This window comes from Rattus norvegicus, chromosome 1, assembly GCF_021556685.1.
Source record: "Rattus norvegicus strain SHRSP/BbbUtx chromosome 1, alternate assembly SHRSP_T2T, whole genome shotgun sequence".
In the NCBI taxonomy this organism is placed as follows: domain Eukaryota; kingdom Metazoa; phylum Chordata; class Mammalia; order Rodentia; family Muridae; genus Rattus; species Rattus norvegicus.
This window is the reverse complement of record NC_141534.1, coordinates 130,764,206-130,778,209: the sequence shown is the minus strand read 5'-3', so window position 1 is coordinate 130,778,209 and position 14,004 is coordinate 130,764,206. Positions and strand designations below refer to the sequence as shown.

The following is a 14,004-nucleotide window of genomic DNA, read 5'->3' as shown; positions in this document are numbered from 1 at the left end:
GAAGGAAGAAAATGTCTGATGCATTAAGAAGTCTCAGGATATAAACCAAGAAAGGACTCATAAGGAAAGGTGTCTAGCAGAAGAGAAGAAACACCCAAGAGGGTAGGGCTGAGTGGTAAGCACCTTGTCAAATTCTGGCGTTTGAAGGTGTTTTACTGCATAGCCTCACAACCCGCTCGCACACATATCACTTGAGCATCTCGATGCTATTCCAATTCTGATCCAAAGTGTAGGGTAGAGACCAGATACGACTTTAGCCAGGCTGCTCAGGCAGGAAGGAAAGGAAAGGGAGAGTAGTCTCAGTCCTTAACACGCAGGAAGTCAAGCCTTGCAATGGGCTCATATGACACACACCATGGCTGTTCATTCAGTGTGTCTATCTACCTGTCCGATCTGTATGCATGCGTTAGCCAGCACTGACATGATCCCTACCACAGGGCTGGACCAGGGTCTAAAGAAGGGTCTGTGCCTTCAGAAAGCTCAGGATTAGGCCTCAGAGACATGAAAACTACTGAGAGGAAGTGCTGAGCGGCAGGCCTGTGAGAGCTCAGGGTACTGACAGGACTGGCAATGCAATTTGGGGGATGAAAGCTCTAATAACAAATAGCTCTTTTCTGAATCCGAGACTATTCTAAGCTGAAGCTAATGAGATAATCATAGATCACCAGATGAAGAGCTGAGGAATTGTTAGGAGTTTTCTAGAAAAAAAACAGTCAATGGGGCATGTAGAGAGAGTGGTTCCAAGTAAACAGCTCACATGCTTGTGAAGGCTGGAAAGTCTGAAGAGAGAGGATGGGCTAAAGACTGGAGCAGGGCCTCATCGTGTCATCTCGAGTCTGAAGGCAGCCCAGTGGACAGTTCCTTGGAAGGTCCTCAGTGTATGAATGAGATCTGTCCAACCCATGGAAGATGGTGTGCTTTGTTCAAAGTCCAGTGATGTAGTGTGCCAAACCCACTGGCGTTTGGGCCAACCACCAGGGCCACACAGCCTAGCAAAGTTGCCATGTAAAACTGTACCATAAATGTATGGACATCCGTCTGACCTCAACATGTCACTCAAGAGTATCAATGGGCAAGGCAAGTGTAGGTATCATCAGTTTCTATTCTTCCTAACATCCCCCCCATACCTCATCCTTTCCAAGAAAAGCCTCTTTGCCGCATAGCCTCAGTCAAGTTGTTAACACCCCCTGCTTTGTTTCAGCATCTCCACCCCACCCCTTCTCTTTCCACCTTTCCTGCAGCAGGTGTGGCCATCTGAGATCCAGAACTAGGATAACAGGATCCTGGGTAGCAGATCCCAAGCAATGGTATTTGGTCATGGGTTCTATATACTCCCAGCCCAGTCACCAGGATCCAACTAAGACATGGGGTTCCTCTTTTGGGAACATCTTCCAAAACCCACAGCTTATTTACTTCCCAGTAGATGTCTTCATCAGAGGCCAGTTTGCTTACCCAGTTTTCAAATACACACAGAGATCCTTGCCATCCACATACAAAGAGCAGCTCACCAGAGCTTCTAAAGGACCTTCATCGGTAGAATTTAGAGCAAGTGTCCCATAATTAAAAGCTTGCAGTAGATACCATTACCCTCCCAAGCCTCTGGAGTTCCCCCACCTTCCAAGGCAACCAGAGATACCTGTTCTTAAAAAGACTCTAAAGTAAACAGGAAACCAAGGTGGGAATTGAACCACTACGTTTGGAATGCCTGGGAACCTGCCTTTGCAGAAAAGCATTGTGGGTAATTTTCGTGAATCTTGGGATTTTATCGGTGCACTCAAGGGTCTCTACTTATGGGCTCCTCACCCAAGAACTCTACCAAATGAGGACTGAAACTATTTGAAAGAGAAATTTTGCTGTTCCCAAACACATACAGCCTTTCTGCCATAAGCCATAACTCATTAATGACATTAATGACATAGCATCCATGTTGTTAGACTTTAAGTAAACTAAGAGAAATGAAAACTCATGGATGGATATGTATAGTTTATATATAAACACTGTAGCATGATACATAAGACTTGAACATTCGCTGATTTTGAGCACTCGTGGAGGTCCTGAAACCAACTCCCCATGAATACCATGGTTGTACCAGTCTAAGAAGACTCATTGTTTTCTTTTTTTTCTTTGTTTTTGTTGTTTTGTTTGAGATGAGGTCTTGCTATTAAGGTCAGGCTGTCCTGGAACTTACGATCCTCCTACCTCTGCCTGCTTTGTGCTGGGAATATAGTGTACACCACCACACCCTGACTAAAGGACCCTCCTATGTATGAATGGTGACCCTCCATGAAAGGAATCACAAGCACGAAAGAAAATGCAGCCCAGCCTGTGGGGACATTCTTCAGGAGCCCTACGATTTGAGTTCACTCTTCTTCACATTTTGCTTTAATGCCCTCATAGAAAAACAGATTTTTTTTTTCAGACTGTTTTTTACATCGAGATGCCTGGATCCCTGTGCCCAAAACAAAACAGATGAGGACTGCCAAAAATAAACAAGAAGGAAAAAAAATCCACAAAGCTGGTGCTAATGAGAACAAAGCAGGAGATACTGATCATGCAAAACAGATGTAAACAGAGAAATATACAGAGATAGAAAGAAACAATGCCTGGATCCACTTAGCGACATGCCCTCGAAACACACATGACGGTGAGTCAAGGTGGGGGGATTGGAAACCCAGTCCACATGGGGAACATTCACAGAGATCAAATTAAAAAGATAAGAGTAAGTAAGGGCATAACAATGTAAATAACAATTAACAAGGCTCACTTAGAACTCTGTACCCAGTACAGCTTTTAAAAATTATATGTGCATGTGTATGCACATATATATATATATATATATATATATACATACATACATACATACACACACACACACGCACGCACACATCTATGCTGAGCTTTAAGCAAGCCCTGAATGGGTAGCATCAAACGTGAAAAGGAAATTTGACATTTTATGAAGGGCACTGACTGAGTAAGTATGGGGCAATGAGAGAAATGACAAAATGCTTGCACTGTTATCAGCTCATTGCCTTACAATTCAAAGCATGTCCTCCCATGCATGCTCTGGTGATGAGCGACAGAATTCCTTTAAGCTCTGTGCTCTCTTGATAGAGAATGATGGAGGAACGTAGAGGAAGAAGAGGTCAGCTGTCATTTCCAGCTCAGGCCACAGGCCTGGAAAATGACCACCTCTGAGCTTCGGTCTCAGCTGCTGCAGTCCCTCAACGAACCCACGAGCAGCTATCTGGTCAGGAGGGCGTTACTGCTCATGCCCCACATTCTGTACTTTCCCATGGCCTCTGGCTTGCTGAAGGCTGAACTGACCCCTTTGCCTCCAGCCAGCAAGTGCTGTTCCTTCCTGCACTCTGGAGGGTGGTCTGTGGTACAACAGAAACTGCAGACCAGCTCTGACCTGCTGAGACCAGCAAGCTTCCAGATGTGTACAGACTGAACACTGCCTGTACACTGTACACAGTGCAGTCAGAGCCTTCCATGTTTTTGACTTGGGCATCCTTAGCTTGACAATTCCTCATTGAATTCTATACTTTTTTGTTTGGATCTTGGTTTGGTTTTTTATCTTTTTCCTTGTCTATTCTTGGCTGTGTCTGGTTTTGTTTGTTTGTTTTTCTGGGGTTTTTTTTGTTTGTTTATTTTTGTCGTTTTGCTTTGTTCTGTTCGAGACAGTGTCTCACTATGCAGCTCAGGCTGGCTGGGAATTCATGACCTTCTCACCACATCCTATCAGATGGTGGCATTACATATGCAACTGCGTCCCGCTATGCTCCTGTATCGTATAATTGCTGTTTTTATCATAGTTAATCATTCTCTACATAGCTGTCCTCTCTTTAACCTGCTGTGTTATTTCTGTCTCCTGACTGGATGCAAACACTGTTAGGAAACTGCAAGTTTGTGTGGTCCTAAGAAAAATACCCATTAGAGGTCAGGTTTGTAACTTACCTTGGTCACATGTTCTTGGGCTTGAGTGCCATGCTAAAGTCTTGCCAGTGGGAACTGGCATACTTGTGCCCCACAGCATACAACAGTACCACACTCAGTCCAGTTATCAACTGCAGCCACTGGGTCAAAGAGGCAACTGTCACCATTTCAGGACTACTAGGAGCTTCCCGGAGCAGTCGTAATGGCTACATGGACTGAGGTAGGCTGGAATCTTTTGAACTCATTTAAGCACCTGACCCACCAAGTCAAGGTTTAAGAATAAGACCCCTAGGGGTTGGGGATTTAGCTCAGTGGTAGAGCGCTTGCCTAGGAAGCACAAGGCCCTGGGTTCGGTCCCCAGCTCCGAAAAAAAAAACCAAAAAAAAAAAAAAAAAAGAATAAGACCCCTTCTGTATGGCGCCAAAAGAAGAATTTCTTGCAGCCACATCACTATTATTGCCGGAAGTCACACATGAAATTGAGTTATGCAAACTGCTGAGTGATAACAGGAACTCACAGACTGGCCAAGCTTTATGTCATGACAGTGATGAGGAAAGGAGACCTTGAAACTTGGAACAGGATTTTCTAATTAGATACAAATGAAGGTGATCATGGTGAAGTCCAAGCCGGTGATGACACTCCCTTGTCTCCATCCATAATTCTCCCAGAGGTGTCTGAGGAGAGACTTTATGTCAACATCTCATGGAATCCTTATCTGAGGATTGATACTCCATGAGATGCTCATTCTTTTCAAAGAGACTCTCCTCCAACACTACTGTTACCATGGCACCCATAACTTGGGATAAGTCAGATAGGCTGTGAGGCCAGGTGCACAGGATAAGCCAGCAGGAAGAGATTTTGCAGAAATAGACAGAACTCTGGAGCACATGGGTGACAGTGGAGTCCGAGGATGTTAGGTAAGCTGTGAAGAACGGAATATAACAGCAGGCTGGGCCACACTCCTAATGGAGGCACGTACTGCAGCTTCCAAACATAATATGTGGGCTGATATAAGGACAGAGACCTTTAATATGACACTTGATTAACTGACTAAAATTTGGACATGAAGATTGTCTACCCTGGATAACTTCTGGTATTATAGCTTCTCTGTCATGTCACCCCATGGAGGAAGAAATCCAAAGATAATACTGTTGGGATGATTTATATGTGAGACCTGAACACCTACCCTAGCTAAGTTCCTAGGAAGGTCTTGAAGGCACTCTCTTCACAAACACACTGGGAAAAAGACCTGTGAGGTGAATGACTACACGCTTGAAATGCCCATGTTTGCCCTGCTTTCTAAACTTTGGGGAATCCCATGTCTGAGATAGGTTTCTGGGTGTCCAGAATAATAGACACCAGATGTCACAAGGATGCATGTTGGCCATAAGGAAAAGCAGGGCTCTAGTCACAGTCAGAATGTTTTTCCCTGGAGAAGGAGTTCTCCGGGATTGGCTGATTACTCACAGTGACTTGGAGACAAACACGTGGGCATCCCAGAGAAATAGTATTGTGTCTCCGAGAGAGGGACTCATATTTCTCCCCATTCCAGATTAAGCCAGTTAGCACATCTCAGGTCTCTGTGTCGAAGGGGAGGTGGGCATCCCTTGAGGAAGCACTGCACCACTGACAACTGTTCCAAAAAGGGCCTGGCCACACTCTCCAGAAGACTGTGAGTGGGATGGAGGTTCCAGCTACACCTCGGGGGAGAGGGTTACTAGAGGCTGGTTATGAATAAGAGACCATTTCTGGCAGCCCAAAACATCATTATATCAACTAGTTAATATAAAGGCCTACTTATTTCAGTTCTGCCTCACAGTGGGCCCACTGGAGCATGGGCCCACTGTGGGGTTATTTCCCCAGTTCCTGAATATTCCATTGGATTAGACATTTTCTGCAACTGACAGAATCTACAGCACATCTGTGACTCATGGGGGGAAAGGGCCATTATGGTGGAAGTTTCTAGAACTTCTTTGTACTCCCAAGATAGTAGAATGAACATAAATTCCCATTTTGGGCGTATGTGGTAGTGGGGGAATGGAATCCACACCACCATCAATGGCACACTAAGCAGGGTTGCTGATTCTTATCACCGTCTTGTTTAATTCACTGATCCGTCCTCTGGAAAAAACTGATGACTTAGATAAGGCCCGTGGGCTATCATAGCCTCGGTCAGACAGCGATTTCACTTACACTTGCTCTCTCAGAGAGGACATTGCTGTAGGAGGAAAATCAACTCAGCCTTTGGTATAAGGTGTGGAGCCACCACCCCAGAGAAGGCCTTTCCCTCCACAGCCGGGAAGTATTAGCAGAAGCGGGGTATGTCTTCCTGGCTAGGCCAGCAGTACAGCCTGGCAGTAGTGCTTTATGCAGACTAAGGCAATTCTTATTTCTACGGTGAGTCTGTCTGTCGAGCTCACAATTGTCTTAACATCCCAAAGATCCATCACAGGGCATGCTCCACAAACAACGCTGGGCTGACTGACTCTGGTTAGTAAGAAGGCAGACTCAGTGAGAAAAGGCCTTGTTAGGAATCCAGCAATCAGAACACAGGAAACCCACCCCATGATGAGGTGGAGGCCAGTTCCTCTCTGAAGCCTCTGGAGACTCCAGGGCCTGGAGCACAACAGGTCAGGACTCCCCTGCATGCTGGAAAAAAAGTCATAGTCTTTGTGCCACCTTCCAAAGGGGAAGAGACAAGATGCTTGAGGACTCTCTTGTCTATCTGAAGGGCAACACACTCACACGGGAGCGCTCAGCTTCCACCTGTCTGCTTTTGAGTGGGGACCAGAGCAGACAGAGGCACTGTGGTGTTCAGTCAGCAGCACGGTTTGTTCTGCTACTCCTCGATGCCCTGACACAGCAGACCTGAGGATACTCAGCGTCCCCAGCAAAGAGCAAGTGCCCACAGGATAATCTCAGGCTGGCCGGCCTCTGGGGATACTAAAGCAAACTCAGGCTCTTGCCTGTAAGAAACTGTTCTTCTGAGAAACAGCTTCTAGCTTGCCACTGTGCTGTTAGGGTGTGGACGTGGTCCAAGTGAGTACCCCGCTGGTTTGGAACTTAAACCCTACTGTGAGGCGGGTCAGGGGACAGAAGCTCGATGGAAGTGTTACTTGTTTCAGAACCCTTGGGCTCGCATCCATGAAACAAGTTCTCTCCCACCAAGCCACACCCCGACATCCATCTGTCTTATTTAGAGGTGAGCCCTCTGAGAAATGATCTGGAATAGTAGTTGACATCATTTCATCTTGGTGGTGTGTGTGCATGCATGTGTACTTGTGGAGGCCTGTGGCAGACTGTGGTACCTTTCTGTAGACATTAAGTCTAGTTCTCCCTGCCAGTCCTATGCTCCCAGAAATAAGACTCAGACTCAAAATACACTTACAAATACCTTGGCCATACAGCTAGGCTCTTCTCTGACTACATTATAACTTAATATAACCCATTTATTCTGATCTATATTGTGTCACATGGCTTGTCACCTATGCCCAGGTACCATGTGTCCATCTCATCACATCTTCCTGGGTGAATCTCCCATGCCTGGCTATATCCCAGAATCCTTTCTGCATCCTGGATCTCCCACCTTCTACTGTAATCTTCCTATAGGCCATGGGTTTTCTTTTTAATCGACAGGTGATGCAGCCATACAATACACAGATATTCTCTCTACACCTTTCTCAGTCACTCTCAGCTTTATGTTTTAAAAACGTTACTATTATTGTTTGCATGATGTGTATGACTGGGGTGCCACACTTCTGGTGCACATACGTGAAGTTCAGAAGACAACTTTGTGGAGTTCCCTCCATTTCACTTTCATACGTTTGCAAGGATGGAGCTTGGGTCATCCACGGGGGAACCCCCAGTCTCAGGGAGGCATATCAGAAGGTCATAATTGTGCCACCTCTTCCTGAGCCAACTTCTTAAAGACCTCACTACCTCTCAGGACCATCAGCTGGAGATGGAGCTTCTAACCCATGAAGCTCCGGGAGCTTAGCACATCCCGTCAAGTACTTGAGTACTCTTGCTTGGCCCTGCCCTAGCATGGTGCTGCCTGTGTATTCCAGCCACTCTCTTACCATGCTCTCAATCTTTTTATATAAACCTCTCACCATTTAACCTACTGTGTGGCTTCTACCTCCTGGACAGATGATAACAGATGACTACAGTATCTTTAAGATTATCAGGAGAAAAAATAAAAAGAGGAAACAAAGGTTAATAAATAAAATGTCAGCATAAAGGCTGAGTAGAGCTGGTGAGGGCATTGTGTGTCCTTTGGTCTTGGTTCCACTACCGCTGTGAATGAGAAATGTTTAGGTTCAATAAAATGGAACCAATGGTCATCAAAGATGCACCACCAGCCCTGGTGTCCTCTAGCATCTAAAGTATCTTAAACCAAACAACAGGTCAACAGAAGCTCTGTAGGACCAACAGTCTGATGAAGTCTAACAGGTTCTTGATTGAAAATAAATGTTAAGGGCCAGCTGATACTACAAAGTGAGACTCTGTCAATTAATCGACCAATAAACAAGCACACTGGTAAATCAAGGGGCTACAGGGATGGCTCAGCAACGATGAACACTTTCTGCTCTTATAGAGGACCAGGCTTCAGTTCCCAGCACCCACATCGGCAGGTCTCCACAGTCTAGAACTGTAGTCCAGGGCATCTGACTCCACTTCTAGCCTCTGGGGGCATCTGTACACAGATGCACGTACTCACTCACAGATGCACGTACTCACCCACAGATGCACGTACTCACCCACAGATGCACGTACTCACCCACAGACGCACGTACTCACCCACAGACGCACGTACTCACCCACAAACGCATATACTCACCCACAGATGCACGTACTCACCCACAGATGCACATACTCACACACAGATGCACATACCCACCCACAGATGCACATACTCACCCACAGAAGCACGTACTCACCCACAGATGTACATACTCACCCACAGACGCACGTACTCACCCACAGGTGCACATACCCACAGATGCACGTACTCACCCACAGATGCACATACTCACCCACAGGTGCACATACTCACACACAGGTGCACATACTCACACACAGATGCACGTACTCACCCACAGATGGACATACTCACCCACAGATGCACATACTCACCCACAGATGCACATACTCACCCACAGGTGCACATACTCACACACAGGTGCACATACTCACCCACAGATGCACGTACCCACAGATGGACATACTCACCCACAGATGCACATACTCACCCACAGATGCACATACTCACCCACAGGTGCACATACTCACACACAGGTGCACATACTCACCCACAGATGCACGTACCCACAGATGCACATACTCACCCACAGATGCACGTACTCACACACAGATGCACATACTCACACACAGATGCACATACTCACCTATAGATTCACGTACTCACCCACAGCTGCACGTTCTCACACAAAGGTGCACATACTCACCCAGAGATGCACATACTCACACACAGGTGCACATACTCACCCACAGATGCACGTACTCACCCACAGATGCACGTACTCACCCACAGATGCACATACTCACACACAGATGCACATACTCACCCACACGTGCACATACTCACACACAGGTACACATACTCACCCACAGATGCACGTACCCACAGATGCACATACTCACCCACAGATGCACGTACCCACAGATGCACATACTCACCCACAGATGCACGTACTCACACACAGATGCACGTACTCACCCACAGATGCACATACTCACCTATAGATGCACGTACTCACCCACAGATGCACGTACTCACACACAGGTGCACATACTCACCCAGAGATGCACATACTCACACACAGGTGCACGTACTCACCCACAGATGCACGTACTCACCCACAGATGCACGTACTCACCCACAGATGCACGTACTCACCCACAGATGCACATACTCACACACAGATGCACGTACTCACCCACAGGTGCACATACCCACAGATGCACGTACTCACCCACAGATGCACATACTCACCCACAGGTGCACATACTCACCCACAGGTGCACATACTCACACACAGGTGCACATACTCACCCACAGATGCACGTACCCACAGATGCACATACTCACCCACAGATGCACGTACTCACACACAGATGCACGTACTCACCCACAGATGCACGTACTCACCCACAGGTGCACATACCCACCCACAGATGCACATACCCACACACAGATGCACATACCCACACACAGATGCACATACCCACCCACAGATGCACATACCCACCCACAGGTGCACGTACTCACCTACAGATGCACGTACTCACCCACAGATGCACCTACCCACACACAGATGCACGTACTCACCTACAGATGCACGTACTCACCTACAGATGCACGTACCCACCCACAGATGCACATACCCACACACAGATGCACATACCCACACACAGATGCACATACCCACCCACAGATGCACATACCCACCCACAGGTGCACGTACTCACCAACAGATGCACGTACTCACCCACAGATGCACATACTCACCTACAGATGCACGTACTCACCCACAGATGCACGTACTCACACACAGGTGCACATACTCACCTACAGATGCACGTACTCACCCACAGATGCACGTACTCACACACAGGTGCACATACTCACCCACAGATGCACATACTCACCCACAGGTGCACTTACTCACACACAGGTGCACATACTCACCCACAGATGCACGTACTCACCCACAGATGCACGTACTCACCCACAGATGCACGTACTCACCCACAGACGCACGTACTCACCCACAGACGCACGTACTCACCCACAGACGCATATACTCACCCACAGATGCACGTACTCACCCACAGATGCACGTACTCACCCACAGACGCACGTACCCACCCACAGATGCACAGACCCACACACAGATGCACATACCCACCCACAGATGCACATACCCACCCACAGATGCACATACCCACCCACAGGTGCACGTACTCACCAACAGACGCACGTACTCACCCACAGATGCACATACTCACACACAGGTGCACATACACACAGATGCATGTACCCACAGATGCACATAGATCCATATAATCTTAAAACAGCAGACTGAGAAGCAACTTTCTCAAACTGTAAAGGTGCTCTTATGGCAACGTCAGAATGTCCTGATTGATGGGGAAGCAACAGAAGGCTTTCTGTAGGAGGAAGAGGAGGAAGGGCAAGGACAAGGAGCAAGGGGCCAGCTGCCACTGTCCCCAAGGAGCTTTGTGCAGGTCATCCCAGCTACAGCTGCCCCTACAGGACAGGGATTACACTGTAGAGATCTTGAAAAGGAAAGACAGGCAAGCTATCTGTCAGACAAAAAGGCTGGTCTTACAGAATGGACAGACAAAACAGTACAGCTAAGAAAAACATCCAGCCAGATGCCAAGTGCTTCAATATGAAGACTCAGTGGCTGTTCTATTCACTGGCAGTTAGAAAAAGTGACAATGAAAAGCTTCTCATGGGTACGAAATTATAAAGCATCTGTAAAGGAACAAGAAAGACAAACATTTCGTATGAAAATATGCACTGTTTCTGGGATGAAAGAAAACTGTAAAAAATTTTTAATTTGGTTCAAAATCAATTTATAAAGTGAATGTGCCTCCAGCAGAATCCCTAGTGAGGACAACAAAGCCATGACAGCTGGAGAAGTGACTGCAGAAACACTATAGGACGGCAACAAAAGACAGAAAATTGCAATTACATGGGAAATTTTTTACTGTCATAAGAATACACAGGAGTATCAAAGAAGACTATTCATAACAGCCCAACACATGTGGGAATTGAGTATATGATGGTGGTCAGTTTTCAGATAATGAGGGTAGGGCTATCATCTTTGTAACCCTTTTAGTTAAAAAGCGATGTCTGCCCCCAAACTTTTCACAAAAATATATAGTAGAGAGGCTAAGGTGGAAAGCAGACAAACCTAGAATGCAGGGTGCTCAGTGCAGAGAAGGCCTTTGTGAATGACAGACATCACAAGGAAAAGAGCGACCCCCTCAGGCAAGAGTAAGAGAGCCCCACGCCCCATCTGGGGAAGGCTGCTGAATAACAGGAGAGGAAATGTGGGTGGGGCAGTAGAGGAGTGGCACCCTTGTGAGTTGCTAGTGAAAATGCAAATTAGCAGGGCATCCAAGGAACCCAGTGTGGAGGCTCCTCAAGAAATTAAAAGGTTAAGTATGAGGTGCCCTAGCAACCCTATTTCCCAGTATTCAAAGAAAATGAATTCAGGCTGTGGAAGCAATGTCTGCTCATAATGCAGAATCCTTTACAGTATCTCCACCATGCAGACAGCCTTCATGTCCTCGGGCAGATGGACAGGTAAAGAGGATATGGCATACACACAGGACAATGCTACTCAGCCTTCAGAAAGAAGGTAATTTTCCCATTCACACCAATGGATGAACCTGGGGAGAATGCGTCCAGTGCAATAAGTCAAGCACACAACCATGGCTCTCACACTCACTGGCATGATGAATCTGCTATAGGCAAACTCTGGGCAGCAGAGCGAGAAGCAGTGGTCAAGGGCTGTGAGGCAGGAGCGGATAGGGAGAGGTTGGGCAGAGGAAACAAGGCTTCGGCTATGCAAATGAGCATGTTCTAGATAGCTGTTAGAAAAGCAAAGTTAACTTTGTACCACATACTCCAAATTGACTGTGAAGGTAGATCTCCTATTATGTGTGTAAGGGGCGGGGGGTGAGGGTAAGGTATCAGTGTGTGCAGGTGGACACCAATCACACAGACTGCAGTGACAAAGTGGCAGCGACACATGCTTTCACCCACCTCTCAGTGTGCACAGCTTCTGTGGGTTTTAAGGAAAAGAATTTGGATGACACTAATGAAAAGGGAAAATAAATGCAATTTTCCTTTCTATGTTTTCCTATTTATGATTCCTTAATGAGTATCAGGTCAACCATGTAACCACCACCACAAATACATTTTAACCCTGCATTTGAAGGAAAAAAAATATAGAACTATAAGGAAAAAATAAAGACAAATCACAAATCGTGGCTGGGAGACATCAGTTGCCATGCGGGTGCTAACACACACTCTGCCAGTGGTTCTCAACCTTCGTAATGCTGCGACCCTTTAATACAGTTCTTCATGTTGTGGTGCCACCCAACCATCAGATTATTTTCATTGCCACTTCATAACTGTAATTTTGCTACTGTTACGAGTCATGTTGTAGATATCTGTGTTTCCCAATGGTCTTAGGCGATCCTGTGACAGGGTCATTTGACATCATGTCCCCCCAAGGGGTATTGACCCAGATTAAGGACTACTGTGCTTTACATATCAATGTTTTAAAAAGCAAACAATTAGCCTAATGGGAAATAAGAAAAAAAATACAGGAAGATAATTGGCCAAAGAGAAGGAAGGACAGGCTGGTATTATTGACCTCATAAAGAATCTGGGAAACCAGAGAATCTAACTCCTCCATCTCATTTGAGCAACGTTCCAGTATTAGCACCAAATGTCCCAGCCCACTCTGGGGGCAGCATGGCAGCCTCTGAGAAGCTTCAGAGGCAGAAGATCCAGCCATTCCACTTCCTTGCTGTTTCCTCGAGAGAACCATTAGCCCACAAGCATTCTGTTTTCGAGAGCAACCATCAGGAAACAATCTAAGTGTTCATTAGCAGGAAGGCGTTCATTACATGGTACCTAGTAAAGCAGCTCAGGGAAACCTCGGCTGCAGTTAACATGAATGAGGCAGAGCTCCTGATGAGACCGATGGGGTAGCTCTCCCTGAGGAGGTAAACATCACAAAGACTCGGGAACTCTGTCCCTGCCAGTAGAGCACAGCACAGCTATGCTTGTTGGACGAGGTGTGTGCTCCCCATGGTCTCAGGTGTTGGAATTTAATCCCCACAATAAAGTTTCCAGGGGGGAAGAAACAATCCAACTGACCACAGGCACTGAGCTATGGAGAAAGGAAACCACTTCCTCTAAGGGTATTTGGAAGTGAACCCTAGAGTGATATGTAGACATGGCCATATTAGGATGGGCCCCGATGATTATTCCTAGGTTTT

General features: G+C 46.6%; 1 protein-coding gene across 7 annotated transcripts in view; it reads right to left on the bottom strand.

The window, feature by feature from the left end:
* Apba2 (amyloid beta precursor protein binding family A member 2) overlaps positions 1–14,004 on the bottom strand; it is a 237,316-nt gene that overhangs the window by 78,617 nt on the left and 144,695 nt on the right.